The sequence below is a fragment of the Plectrocnemia conspersa genome, unplaced genomic scaffold (genome assembly GCF_051122295.1).
Source record: "Plectrocnemia conspersa isolate PC_06_02 unplaced genomic scaffold, ASM5112229v1 ptg000008l, whole genome shotgun sequence".
Taxonomy (NCBI): Eukaryota; Metazoa; Arthropoda; class Insecta; order Trichoptera; family Polycentropodidae; genus Plectrocnemia; species Plectrocnemia conspersa.
Window position 1 is genome coordinate 2,920,713 of NW_028277172.1, and position 13,997 is coordinate 2,934,709.

General features: G+C 26.5%; 1 long non-coding RNA gene across 1 annotated transcript in view; it reads left to right on the forward strand.

The window, feature by feature from the left end:
• Positions 1-13,997, forward strand: part of LOC148232709 (uncharacterized) — a 101,925-nt gene that overhangs the window by 45,382 nt on the left and 42,546 nt on the right. Inside the window, exons 2-3 of the long non-coding RNA XR_015810475.1 lie at positions 9,644-9,782; positions 12,566-12,714. This is a non-coding gene — a long non-coding RNA (uncharacterized LOC148232709). The remainder of the gene's footprint in view (positions 1-9,643; positions 9,783-12,565; positions 12,715-13,997) is intronic.

Sequence of the window (13,997 nt, forward strand, 5' to 3'; positions counted from 1 at the left end):
TAAAACAGAAACATGTATTACAAATAGTTATTGTTTAATTAAATTACTGACTAGAATCAAACAAAATTACTTTTAATACTAATTTTAATATTATTTATTTTTTAAAACAAACTTTTAACTTCAAAAGTAACTATGTAGTTCTTACATTTCATAAAATGTTAGTAAAATAATTAAAATTAAAACAATAAAATTGTATATGACAAATATAACATTTAAATGGTATAGCGGCATTATACTGGTCACGAACCGTTTTAAAAAAATATTGCAATTAAAATATATGTATTAAAAATTATCCAAAATATTTTTCAAACATTTTTCACTAAAACACTTTGAGCTGTCTTATATTTTTTTTATAAATTATCTCTAACTTTAAATCCATTATGTTATCATTTAGAAACAAAACGAATTTTAATGAATAAAAATTTAATTTTAGCGTAGTCTATATAAAAGTATTGGATATATATAGAATTTATTTATTAGATTAGTAATTTAACTAAACAGTTAGTACTTGTATTAAATAATCAGTAATTTAAAAAAGTCTGTTTTACATTTTTAATTAATTAAACACTTAGTTAAATTTTGTTTTGAGTACATTTCTTAAGAAATACTATAATTTTTTTAATTTAATTTTAATTTAAATTCGACTGACTCTTTTCTAAAATAAGAGTTATAACAAATAACAACGATGTGTCTTGTTAGATGGTTTGTAAAGCATGCATATTTTTAAACATTTAGCACGGGCACACCCTTTTTATGCATAAAAATATTTGTACAAATTTGATTTGTAACAAAAAATGTCACTATAAGAACTCCTGTGAAATCAGAAAATTTCTCGATGAATAAAATTTAAATTTGCCAATAACTAAACAAACGCTCGGATTTTTTTATTTCGGACGATTGTGATGTTCGCATACAGAGGTTTTAAACTTAATTTTTCAATGTTATTTTTATATATAAATATTTAGTAGATTACTTTTCTGCATGTATACGAAATAATTGCTATGTCCAATGCATTTACTGGTTTTTAGCACTCATGTTGTAAAAATTGTTACGTTTTTTTTTAATAAATTTGTGTTTTTCTTATTAAAAAATCACTATTTCATATGTATAGTTGTTTTACATCATCGGATCGCGCTGAATAATTTAAACGTTAACTTATCCTTCAATTTAAGCTGTTAATAAATACATATTCTATTAATCAAACATATGGTACCACACGTATAGCGCGGTGATGTATAAACGCATGTGTTAATACTTAACTCCACTTCTTGCACTTGATCTACATTTGGAACTTCTCCTACTGCCCATGCAGTGTGACTTAGACTTTAAAATTTAAAAAAAATGTAAAAACTATACGATAATACTATTTGATCGTTCTATGCCTCGAATTACGCTTTATTTTTTGGAACGTATTTACCGCGTAAATCGAGGGATGAGTTTATAACGAAACCATTTGATAGCAAACATTTTTACATTTAAAAAATGTAACTATTAGTATTTTTCTGGATATTAAATCGATACTCTGTTATTAAGAAGAGCTTTACATGAGCTTGATTTGATATTTTACAGCATAAGATTCAAGCCCTTTTAAGTAGCTTTTGAGCCAAGTATTCAATTAAAATTCATAATATTAACGAATGGAGCCATTTTTTTTATAAAATATCATCGTAACACTAGTTTGTTATTTTAGATTATAGTATGGCAAAACATTTTTAACTTACACAACTATTAAAAATATCATACAACTCAGGGTTGTTACAACCACGTCGTTTCAGCGTTCATTCTTCGTAAAATTTCTCCCTTCGCGGCCAGATAGATTATATCATTTACCATACACACATACACACATAAGAAACAAGATAGAGCGTTGAATATAATAACGCTCGCGCCATAACCTTTGCACTTCTCGCATACAAAATGTTATAGAGGAGGCGAAGGAGTGGGGGGAGGCGGCACGGAGGTGGAGGAAAATAAATCGAATGAGGGCTCATATGAAACTATGCCACACTCCCCGCGTTGCATATGTGCAACAACGCATGTGCACATACATAGAAGTGTATGTGTGTGTGTGTGACACATACATGGACAGACATGCACACATACGTGCACGTGAGTAGAGGCGAACGTCTTGCAAGGAGAGTCGCACACAGGCGCCGCGGGGAAAAGCGACGCCGTTTTTCCGTTAACGTGTACGTGTGCCTGGGTGTATGTGTGTTTGTGTCGATGCACATGCACCGTGTCTGGGTTCTTCGCGTCGGTATTGGTTGGCGCAAAGAAAGCAGTCCGCGAAAAATCCCCTATCGGGCGGCCGCCGGTATAAACTTCGGTTTTTCTTCGACAACAACGGTTTCGGTTAACGCGGCGCCCGTTACCGTGAAACAACGTAACGCGGACACACATAATTACACATCCTAGTTTTAAACCCGTTTTTTGTCAAGTGGCAGAAGTGAATTTCTATCGTCACAAAGTGAACTAAAAGAGCTATAAAAATACATGACAACGGGGTTATAACTAGAAGAGTTATTGTAAAGATGCACTTTTGCTTAGAAAAAGTTTGAAAATATAACGCTACGGAGAAAAAACGTAAATTTCTCGGTATATGAGTGACGCTTGTATATCGGGAGGTGTTGTAATATGTCATGTTTTTAAACAATTTTGGTTCTAGTGTATGTTTATTTTATCAAAGTGTCATTTTAAAGTGATTTTCAATATCTGTGTGGTCTGTATGTCATTTTGAATTGAATAAGTGATTTGATATTTATGTTATGAAAATCTTAAATAATATAATATTGTGTATTTAAATATTCATATTCTTAATAAATCTAAAAAATAATTTGATTTACTAAAAAAAGTGCTTTAATATATTCTTATTAAAAAAATACTTGAACATTAAAGTGATTAGTTGGAAAAGTGTCAGCTTTGTACCTTATGCGAAAAATTGTGGCTGAGAGAAATGTATACTGCGTTATTTTTCATATTTTAAAATAAATGGAAGGTAACCTCGACTGTAAATAAACCATGCACATAACTTAGCAGCTGACCTAACCTAACTAACAACGATGGCGATCACGATTACGTCATCCTATGTGTATATATTAAATAAAAAATACTATGACTAAGCGTATGTGCCCGATCATGTAAATTTAAGATATACATAATAATAAATATATCACCATAACACTTTTTAGTTTCATATGTGTAATAGTTGACATTGTCTTCTATAACACATACAATTTGCTGATTTTTATTTGGAGACAACTTTCTTTTAAAACTGTAAATAAATAATATATATATATATATATATGTATCATTCATACACAATCATTAAGTGAGTAAATTTGCCAGTGTCTCTTAAACTTTGTATATATAATATATCATTTTTATTAAATACATTGTTGCCTAATTTTTATTTTATATAAATATAATAGCTATTTTTTTAAACAGCTTAAACTTGGCTAAACTATTTTTATATTTATTTTTTGGACATACATCTATTTTTTCATTGATAGTATCGGACTCTCTGATTTTATAAAATACAACATTGGTATTCTCGCGCATTTGGTGGATTTTAAACAATCTGTTGCATAAAATAAAACAATATAAACACAGTATTTATTATTAAATATACTTAATTTAAAATAAATTACGTGTTTTTTATTATTTTAATTGTAACAGTTCATCTATACTAAAACACTTTCATTAATTAATTGATTTTTAAATTAAGTCACTTAATTTGTAACTACTATATGTCGCAAACTATTTTGTTTATTTTGTTTACCAAAATTTCACAACAACGTTTATAATGATACTGTTCTAATCTTAAAGTAGTTTTTAAGTAATCCAAATTAGTGATTCTTTAAGTTTTTTCCTCCCAAATTTCACAAATATATCTTTATCATATTTTTAATAATAAAACACATGAAAAATTGTAATGAAAAGCGCATTTTTACTTGTATTTATGAGTAAAGCATACCGTAGAGAAAGTGCAAGTGCGAATCAAAGTTAAAAGTCGAAAGTTTTCCGCGGTAAAAGCTCCAGCGGCACTTTGAATTAACCCACTCACACAGCACACACACACAACCCACCTCACCGACATAACACCACACACACCCAAACTAATAGATTCACCCATCAGTGTGTTGGTGGGGTGCTCGTGTGGGTGCAGACACCTCTACCCTCTTAGCAAAATGCATCTCGACAGACGCTAATTAACAACGGCGTCAATAAGTGACGGTTGAAGTTTCAAATCCTTTGTTCGGATGCGTTTTACAAACATGTATTTCTATATAAAAATTATCTTCTATGATAATAAATGTAATTTCAAAAAATAGTTTCACTATTTTAAACCTTATCTTTAATGTGGAATTTATCGGTTAAATTTATGTCCTATTTTAAGTGAGCTAGAACGGGAATGTAGGTCAGGTCGTCTGGTTATAAATAAGATTATGTGCATGCATGAATCTATTTCTTTATGGATATTTTTATATCTTAAAGGTTTATTATTAAATTTAATATCTGTTAAATGTGACAAATTATTGCTTGCATCAAGAGTATCAGCATAGTTGATTACAATTTAATGGTTTACTGTTGTCTTTAAAGCTGTAGTAATACGGATGTTAGATTGAGGTAATTATTATAACATTAGCTGAATGTGCAGCCTATTATTTTTTAGAATTTTGAAATTCTGACGGAAAATGTCACTGTGAAAAATTGTTAAGTTGCAAAACATTTTTTAAATAAAAATATATTTTTTTAAATTTATATGGATATATAACCCAAATTTTTCGTGAAACTCAAACTATAAAATAATTTATTTATTTTAAAGCAGGATTATTCTCAATTTCATAATATATTATATAACAATAAAAATATTCAGATTTTTCCCCACATAAGTGCCTACATACATATAAAAAATAAAATAATAGGTGCCTACAAAATTATGATAAAATTAATTTAAAAAAATCCTGCTTCAAAAAAAAATATTTTTGGTAAATAATTTTATATTTTGAACAATTTTAAAGTAAAACCATATTCAAAATTAAGTATATATTTATTATTTGCAAATTAAAAAATATATGAACATCTTACTATATGTAAATGGTATTTAATTTTATAATAACAGTTATTGTATAACTTTTTTTTAAATAAAACAATATTACGATCATAAATATTTGGGATTAGATTAATACTTTTTAAATTAAATTATGTATTAAAAATTAAATTATGCTATACAAATTTGATGTATTAAGCCATTGATTTTTCAATGAATGTGATACTTATATTGTTAGATTAACCCTTTGGCTGCTAAATAACGATATATCGATATTTGTGATAACATCAAATAAATGCTAATGACGATCGTTGTTGAGTCATAACGAATTTAGGAACTTATTACTCCGTTAGTGTATTAATGGCATAAAACATTTATTATTTATTAAATTATGTAGGATATACCAATAAATATTTGTCATAACATTAACCATAACATTATTAAAAATCATTTTACCAACAATATATAAGCTAATAATATGATTTAGAAACGTACGAAACACGATGCCCGACATAAATTTTTATCTGTTTCTTTTCACGATTCTAATTTAATATAAAAAAATATTATTTTTTATAAGAATCCAGTTTTTTTATTAACAAACATTTATACAAACAATACAATAAATTTAAAATTTCAAATAAAAATATTTTTTTATTTAGTTATTCACCTAAACTCTCTCAAGAAACTAAAAAAAATACAGTATATTTTAATTTCGTATTTTCTTTCACTTTGATTTTTTGAGTTTCTCATAATATTATATTAATATTTTTACTTTTTGAAAAACTAAATTTTTCTTATCTCTAACATTAGTGTTACACTATTGTGTTAAAACAATTCAATGCATCTCAAATTTGAAATGAAAAAAAAATATAGGTATTTTTTTTTTATTTTTTTTTTTAAATTTTTTTTTGAGTTTTTCCTACTTTATGTAATATTTTCTTTTTATCTTACCTAATTGAACTTATTTTTAACATTAGTTTTACTGTTTTGTATTAAAAAAATACAACGCACCTAAACTTTTAAATAAATAAATTAATATTATAGTAAAGCTTCGTTCTTAATTTTTTTTAGCTTGTCATATTAATTTTGTTTATTTGACATTTCAATTAAAAAAAATATTTTATTTCAATAATTGTGTTACACAAATTTGTTTTAATTATACAATAAACCTTTAACCATAGAAAAAAAATACAATATACTTCAATTCCTCTATTTTTTCATTTTGATAAAAATAATTGTATATTTTTAGTGTTTCTAATTTTTTCTGCACACCTAAAGATATTTGTAGCAAACTATACTTGAATAATATTGTAATCAGTATCAATAGAAATTATAACTGTGGGGCTCCATTAGGATCTATAATTGTATAATTAAGTTTATAAGCACTTAACATATCTTAATTATATTTTAACTGACAATTTATTGTCTCTATTACCAGTTAAAAATAAATATAATTATGTTTTAACATTATAACGAATACAATAATTCTTCAGTATTCATTATATATGTAATAAATAAATGATATTATTAACACAGTTAGTCTTTTTCATTTTATAAAGCAAATCAGGAACCATATTTTAATTTTAAGAAATACGTATAAATACGTATAAGACTATAAATAAATACTCGACGTTTCAGCAAAAATGCTTTAAGCATCATTAGGTCTTAAGTAGCATTATTTTAATGCATCATTTTTATTTGTTTGTAACTATTACTAAAATAATAATTTAATTTATAATTGTAATTATAAAAAAAATATTATAAAAGAATACATACATATATTTATATTATAAATAGTATATATTGGTTTGATGTATGAATATACAATATATAATATTAATTTATTATTATATTATATTATATTATACAGTAATGACATTTTGATTATATGACATATTACAATTTCGCAATCGTTATATTCTGCCGCATCTAATTGCATAATGCATCTACGTATTAAGCTCTCGTTGCATGTGCATTTTTACATATACACATACATACATACATATAATACAAAGCATAAAAACTCACTGTTCTTTTTAGGAAAATGTAGCGTTCAATTCGCACATGAGCACGGAATTCCTGCACATCATCATATACATTAAAAAGATAAATACAATAACGAAAGTTCCTAAAATACCTAATAATTATAAGGCAAATACACATATAAATATATATTTATTTATTTATTATATAAATAAAATATAAACACGCGACCATATAAATTTATAATAAATATTAGTGCCAAAAACCGAATGCATTTTCAAGACAAAAGGTTGAGATTGAAGGAGACTAAAGAGTCTGGCAGGATTTTGGAAGATAAGATGAACCTCCAAGCGAATCTTCAACACGACAGTATGGAAGACGATCAGAACAGTTGCGGAACTAGCATATCTAACTCTGCTGATTCTGCAGTTAACGATAGCGATCTAGATAACGACAATCCTACTCTAGTTCCTGAAAATCTTCATCAAGACGATTTGGGAAATGTGAATGGAGAAATGTTTCAACCGGCGCAGGACATTGTTAAGAAGGAATTTCCCTTGGAATTTGGTTTCGGTGGTAATAAACCCAAAAGGGAGGCGGACGACTTGATCGGTAACAACTTTCCGGGTACTAGTACGAGGTCTCCTTTTTTACTTCCTGCACAATTGTACAAGAACTTTTTTGCGAGCTTCGGTAAAAGAAAGAGGACAGGGCCGGACGCGGAATGTCCCGCGGCCGGCTTCCAAGTGTATCCGAGAAACATGCTCTTCTCTACTGGTAACAGGACAAGCGGTGGATTCTTCTTTGGAGGATCTGATGATGAGAGTGGCGAAAGGGTGACTGATTCACCAGTAGATGAGGTATATTCAAATTGCCTTATTAGGAATAAATTCTTGTTGGAATCTATCTGGAATTATTTGTTGTTGATAACAATACCAATTCATTTATACCTTTTGTTCAGATAACAATAAAATATGTTATTTTGTAAGTAAATTAAAATATGTATTAACCCTTTAAGTGCTACAGTAAAAAATAAATTTAAAAACGATTTTTTAATATGTTTATATTTATTAAATGCTGCATCTATTATATTCATATACTTATAAAATTATTCAGCACTTGAAAAAATCTATTTTTTTATTAATCGTAGGATAAATCTGAATTTCGCACTTAAGAGCCGTACGCAGTGATTCGAATTTATCCGCATCTAGCACATAATGGGTTAATAGCATATTTTTTTGATAAACAAAAATGTTTCTAAAATATTAATCAACATAGGGTATTTTAATTAAAATTTTAATGCATTATTTTAATGTAAATTTTATAGTAAAATAATTACAAATACATTAAATTTTAGCTGCTAATAAGTTTATGGTTAAATATTACTAATCCGGTTTAAAGGTTAATAGGAATTATTAAAATACATTTTAATGCATCTTAAAAATAATTTATGCAAGCCATAATATACTTTTATCAAGCACTGTATTTAATAGTTATTTAAAATAGTAACAATATATAATATTATATTAAGATTAAACACAAAAAAGTGATTTCTTATTTTATAATTTTATTTCTTAACCCTTTGCACTCGTACTCGTTTTTGTAGCCTATAAACCTCCAAGAGTAACAGTTTATTATATATAAGAATTTATAATATCACTAATAAATCTTATACATAAAAAATAAAGTTGCACAGAAGTTGCACATGAAATATTCCAAATTATTATAAACAATATACCATTACATAATAACCTGATCTTGAATATTGGTTATTTGATTCGTTAGTTAGGTTTTCGTTTAATGTTTTCAATGCATTTATTAACCTTCGACATGTTCTTAAAATAAAATTGTTTACTAGAAGAACAACAAAAATTTAAAAGCTTTACGTATAATATTGTTTAATTATATTTGCATTTGATGTTTACGAAAGTTTGTATTACGTAATTCATATTATTATATTTGTTTTTTTAAATAATTCGTTAAATAACATAACTATCTAGAAACATAGATTTTTTAAGAGGGAGGACCAAAATAAAAGTTTCGCCACTGAAGCCAAACATAATCCAGCATCTAAAGGGCAATAACATTAAGAACCGAAACAAAGCTTTTATTTTTAAAATATTATATTTCATGACTTAAATATCTAAATAAAAATAAATTAAAAATAAATATTATGCAAAGTTACATTTTATAAAAATATCAATTGGATTATGTTTATTTTAAATGTATATATCAATAAGAAAAACATATTGTAAGTTACATTTATAATATATAGTATATATAATACTTACATTGTATATAAGAATGTAGATTAATCTAACTAGATTCTAGTTGGATACACAAGAATCTATTTCTATTTTTTATTGTCATTAATTAAAAATGCAAATAAAATTAATATTGGATATTTTATTATATAAATGGCTTGTGATTTTATAAAAATATTAAAATTAAAAATATTTTTGCATACAATTAATTTTAACGTTCGCCGCTAGAAGGCAGCACACAACTCAGCGTCGAATATATGGCTAGCTTCCCATAAAATCTTCAATATGAAACAAGCGATTTTTCTTTGCATTATTTATTTATCAAAGTGCATTTTTCATCCTACAGAAATCTTCAGCCTCGTCGGCTTTCGTCTGGAGCGGGGGCGGAGGAGGGGGCGGCGGGGTCGGAGTTGGAGTCCAGGGTGGCGCAGCAGACTCCCAGTCTCCGGGGTCTGATGTCCAAGGAGCACCAAGTCTCCCACCAGGTAATTTTACATGATTTTTTTTAAGGAATATGACGAACAGGATATACAAGCAAAATTTAAAGGATGGATAGAAGCACTTTATTATCATACATAAAATATAGACGATTTATCTTTTATTTATTTAATACACGTTCTATATAAAAGGTATATTACCAAAAATATATTCAATATAATACAATAAAATAACTTTACAAAGGTCTTTCATAATAAGTTATTTAACTTGTCAATATATTTTATTATTTAGTATTATAAAACATAACACATCGATAGTTTTTGATTGTCGAATTGGCTGACTACAGTTTTGTTCAAAAATAACTTAATTATACTACTTTGCTCAAACCATTCTGAAATATATTATGAATATCTCACATCTTTAAATTTTTAGGTAATGCTAAAAAATGGCAGCTCCATTATATAAAATAAATGTGTAATTCCAACATTTTATTCGCGGATCTGTCAAAAATAAAATATATTTACAACATTTTTTTGCCTATTCTAAAAAAAAAAAAAATTATGAAGTTTTTACAATTTACACTTAATGTTATATCGTATATGTAACATTTACTTTAGATTTAAAAAAATAATAATAGCTTAATATAAAATATAATATTTAGAAAAAAACAAATAATTTAATACTTACGTTTAAAAACTGGCTTAACTTAAAGCTAAGATAAATTTCTAAAAATATCCAGAACTTATCACAATTTTTTAATAGGTTCAGTACTTTATTTATATTAAATTCTTATCAGGTGTAAAAAATCGCATTGTCCTTCATAAATGTTTATAAAAACGCTTTTTAAATTAAAACTACCAATTCATATACTTTTGAGAATAATTGCAGTTCCCGTTCTTACAATTTACAATTGATTTTCTATTCATTAAAAATATTTCTATTATGCCTGTAATATTATAATGTCTTTGTATATATATTATAAAAATTAAGAAGTAGTTAATCGCTGCTAATAAGTAATATATATTAAGATCATCTTCTAAATACACCTTTTAAATGAAAACTGTTCTGTAGTAATACGATAAAAACAAGACATATCTTGTTCTTAACCCATTCTTTTTTAATTACAGTTTTTTTAAAAACAGCTAGAATCAGTTAGATTTTCTTTTTTAAAAGATGCATACAGTTGTTTAAATTAAAAAAAAGTACTTGATCAATTTTTAAACAATATTTTATCCGCATTACTCTTTTTTTTAAAGTGTGATAAAAACAAGACATAAAAATGTATAAAGTTAGTTAAGTAAAAAAAATATTTAACGAATACGTAATAAAACATTTTTAGCCACATTATTATTTTTTCTGTAGAACAAGATATGTCTTATTTTTGTGTTAATATTTTGGACATGTACAGATTTTTAATAATTCTCCTAGTAAAATCCAATACACTCATGTTTATTTATGTATATAAAAAATGTTGTTTAAAAACAATTTACTATATAAATATGCGATAAAATATTTTTGTTTCCTATTAACTTTATTTTTTTTTGTAGAATACGATAAAAATAAGACATGTCATGTTTATCATGTACATTTTTTTTAATTCTCCTTTGGTAAAAGCCAATATTATCAGGTGGATTTTTTTATACACAAGATATCAAAAGTTATTGTAATTGAAGAAAAAATATTTTAAATGAACGTGTGATAAAACATCTTTTCCCACTTGACATGTCGTATTTTTATGGTATTATTTAAAAAAAATCTACTTTATAAATATGTATAAAAAAATTTTGCTTACTTATAGGATTAAAATCAAGATACAGTAAGCCCCCCAATAGCACGTTTAATTGGGAACGTGCTATTCGGGGGCGTGTAATTGGGGACTATATTTTTTTGCAATACGTACGAATCAAGCGCGTGTGGTGAGATATTCTCACTTTGTCCTGCTCACAAATAACGAGCATTCAAATAGCACTTCCTTAATATACCGTATTATTGGGGGTCTACAGTTTGCCTTATTTCTTGGCATTTACAGTTTTTTTATTTTTTTTAAATCAGTTTTTTTTTAAATCTACTTAGTAAATATGCCATAAAACATTTTTAACTATTTTTTCTGTAGGATATAATTAAAACAAAATATGCCTTGTTTTTATATAAATGAATTGAAATATTTTATTTGATTGCCTACGATATTATTTTCTGTAGGATACGATTAAAATATGACGTATCTTGACATGTACAGTTTTTTAACCCTCTCAGTAAAGGCCAAAAGAATACGGTAGATTTTTTTATTGACAATTTATTGAATTTAAGAAAAAATTTTAAAAAATCAATCATCTATGTTACGATTTTCGTGTTTTTATGTACGCAATTATTGTGTTCACAATTTTCGTTGCTGTAATAATAACTGAAACGAAAAAAATATTTTTATTGCAGCTTATTTATTATTAGTCAAAATATATATGTATATAATTCTTATCATATACAATGTGATTTTAAATGTTTTACTAATATATTTCAAGATTGACACTTGCTTTAATCTTATTTTCTAAATTAATTCTTAATTGTTCAAATTAATAAGTAATTGCTTTTACAAGTCTCTTCAAGTAATTCGGGAAAGGAAATTCAAATTTTAAAGGGCAGTTAAATTAAACGAAGCAACTAAAATTTCACATTTAGCAAAGAGTTCGAGTGAAGAACAACATTGTCGCATGTATCTTTTTATATTACTGATAATTTTCTATGTGTTTATGATTAAATGTACTACTTTAGTATGATGTATTATAATGTCAATAAACATAAAAAATAATTTAACTAATTAAATGTTTGTATTCAGGTTCTTCGGCGTCGGTGGTGGGTCAGAACCCAACCCAGGGTCTGGTCCACTGGATGTCGGTCATGGCAGAGCACATGGGCGCCGGCGGTCACCATGACCCGTCAGCCGTCGGCGTCCACTATGGTCTACCCTGGAATGGAGGAGTCGAGGTGAGTCCACTAAACCACAATACTATAAAAAATATCCTTCAAACGTCTCAAAAAATTGCACAATCCAAGCAATCAACACCCGTGCGTGCCAAAAACCGCGATTTTTTATGTCGCCTAGACTACTTTTTTATCAACCTAACCGACACATTTTTTGTTCTTCTTTCTTAAGTGGTAACGGTTTGTAGTAGTTAAAAAAAGTCTCACAGTGCGAAACAAACCCCCCGGATTTGAATATAAATGCTCCCGGTGTGGATTAGGCAAATTTCTTTGCCGCTTTCTGGGTGATTAATTATACTTGTTTGGTCGGTAGAAAAAAGGGTGGGTCTCATAATTATATGCGCGGAGTTTTAGTCCATCATCTTTTTGCGGATGTGTGTGCATTGAATAATCAAGTCTTCCTTTTATGCGTGGCACTGTGAGAAAAAAGGGATTTAATGATGAATGCTCGGCGATAGACAATGCATAGGGTGGTGGCTAGGGAGAAACTGAATGCTAGAAAACGTGTACTTTGTCCTTTTAAATGCATACAGATACATGCATACAATAACCATAAAATATCAAAAATATCCACCAGGATTAATTATATAAGTGAATAAAGGTTTCAATACAGAAAAAAATAAAAAAAGATTTATGTATAAAATAATTAAATTAAATTCAGGAAAAATAAAAACTATTAAAAAAACATATACTAAATAGTCAGTAATTTATATTTTTAAAGTAGGGGCGACAAGTATATAATTTTTAAAATGTGGATCATGAATTAAAAATATTTTATCTTATAAATTATTATAAAATAGTATTTTATATTTATGTAAATTTATAAGTAGTCCATAAATAATAATTTATGTTTCAAATTTTATTTTATTAAATATTTTTTATTATACCTAAAATTTAAAGATGAACAATATATTCTTTAAACGAAGAATATATGTTTATGAAACTCTTTTTTAAAGTGTATTATTAAAAATTAAAATTAAAATGAAACCACATACATCAAATGTCAGTAATATATTTTTTTATTAAAATATTATGCCGTAATTGAGATTAAAAATTTTAAAATTGTATTTTTAATATATTTTTGTGGTTATATAATTGCTTTTGTATTAAATATATAAAAAACACATATATTTAAATATATATTAAATTACTGACAATTATGTACATAATAAGTTGTTAGGAAAATATCTTAATTATGAGGTTACTGCTCGTATATCTACATTTTCTCACAAATTTTCGAGATTAAATCATATTTTAATTGATTTAAATAAGGCTCAACAATATTT